The sequence below is a fragment of the Pithys albifrons genome, chromosome 15 (assembly GCF_047495875.1).
Source record: "Pithys albifrons albifrons isolate INPA30051 chromosome 15, PitAlb_v1, whole genome shotgun sequence".
In the NCBI taxonomy this organism is placed as follows: Eukaryota; Metazoa; Chordata; class Aves; order Passeriformes; family Thamnophilidae; genus Pithys; species Pithys albifrons.
In genome coordinates, this window is record NC_092472.1 from 14,212,479 (window position 1) to 14,214,605 (window position 2,127).

The following is a 2,127-nucleotide window of genomic DNA, read 5'->3' on the forward strand; positions in this document are numbered from 1 at the left end:
AGCTAGAAGAAGCAAGGGGAATAGATGAGGAAGAAAGTAAGTGAGCAAAACCCTTTCCACTCATTTCCTTTATAAAACCCATGTTGCTCCATAATTTACAGTATTCATAAATAATCCTCCTGTAATTATTTACAACTCACCACTGACCATTTAAATAATCGATAACCAGGGTCAGTTTTAACATGTGGCAAAACAATGTAAGGCTTTTAAGTCATCAAATGTTTATTTGTCCCTTAAAAAGAATTTCTATGTTGCATGCAGGAAGAACAGTTTGTATTGGTTTTCTTCTACTTCAAGCTGCTCCTTGTTTTATTTAACAAAGCAGCACTTTAGAAGGCTGAAAACAAAAGGAAAACCAACATTCAACTTAGTGATAGTGACTTTAACTTTGGTCTCACCCTAATTGCACACTGCATGTTATTTTTTGTGGCATAAAAAGATAATTAAGCTTATTTCTGAGATAGCTGCAACACCACACTGGGTAAAGGACTCAGGAGGAAGACAGAAAATGCAAGAAGAAAACCATTTAGAAAGTGAGATGTCAAGTAGAGACTTGGGCATCTGCCCTCCAAGGAGAGAGGTCTCTTGGGTGAGCATCCTCCTCCCATGGCATAGAGGGATGTCAGCAAGTACAGCAGTCTGGGCAGGGCTGAACAAATAAAACAGCAACTTCCTCACTGAGAATTCTAACACTGAACCTGCCAGGTTCAGGAACTCTCGTTCTCTCCAAGAGAGCACCTGGAGTGGGTGGCATGGATGCATTTCCCCCCTGAATGCACGAATCATTGCTCACACCCCTCGGTAGAAGGCAGCAGCAAAAACATATTGTCAATGTATCTGTTGGGCAGCTGTCAACACCAGCCATGCATCAATCAGTAAATTGGAGTGACTTGGTTATCTGTGGGATCTGCAGTGGTTTTCTGAAAGGCACAGGGTGCTTTATATTCAGCATTAGTGCATAAACCTTTCAGACACTGTACATATTTGAAATATATGAAATGCACAGTTCTTTTTTGAGACAAAGGAAAAGAATGCAAGCACCATTACAAAAAGCAAGCTCTTTTTTGCTTGGAATTTTTTTTAATATAACTCTATAACCATTTTTAAAATGTACTGAATCATTTTTAGAAAGAGGGAATAAATTACTATGATTAAGCTGCAGAATTCCCAGACTGCTGGCTGTGGGAACACACCACGGCTCACACTGCACTCTACCTCAGTTCACCAAGGTATTTAAATCTTCATGGGAGGCAGGCCAGTCTAAGATACATTCCTAAGAAGGGAAGGGACAAATAGTGTAACAACTATGAAGAGAAATAAAACAGAAACCAACACTGTACCAACATTTAGTACAACCATGTTCAACCACTACGTTTTGCAAGTAAAAGGCAACAAACCTCTGTTTGGAACAGGTAATACCAAGGGCAGCTCCACTCCAGCTTTGTAACAAGCACAGGTCAAGAGAAATGACACACTGTGTATGCACAGCCAGTAGAGTATTAAACCAAGAAAACATGGACACAGTGAAACCTGACACAAGTAAGCAAGCAGCTCTTTTGTACTACCAAGAGCTCGAAAGGTCTGGTGTAGAAAACAACTTGCTGTTTTCATCCAGATGTTTAACACCACACGTTACATAAACAGTGCTTTGTGCAGCACAATCTCACAAGGTCTCTTAGATTAGAATTACCCAATTTTGTATTTTACTTTCAGTTTCATCTTCTTTCAGAGGCAGTAGAGAGAGCATTCAGCATCTTAACACCAGGGCAGGCACCTTCTGTACTTCTGACAAAAATGCCATTTTATCCACTTCAGGTCTGGCAGAAGCAAGGAATGAAGTACTGTAAAAATAACTCTTGCACACAGCAGTTGGAACTGTAGAAGACATGACAGAAGTATTTCTGCTTCAGTTGTATTTTTGCAACATTTGTAACAGCACCTGCCCAGCCTCAAGTTCAAGTTATTAAATAATGCATCCAAAAAGTACATGTTTTCAATGATTTAAATGAGCAAAGCTGATACACAGAAGGTATGAAAACTTTACCTAATAACCACCTTTACCTAGTAAACTTAGTGACTGAAGGGAGAACACTCTTGACCTTGGAAAAATTCCAGCATACTCTTGAC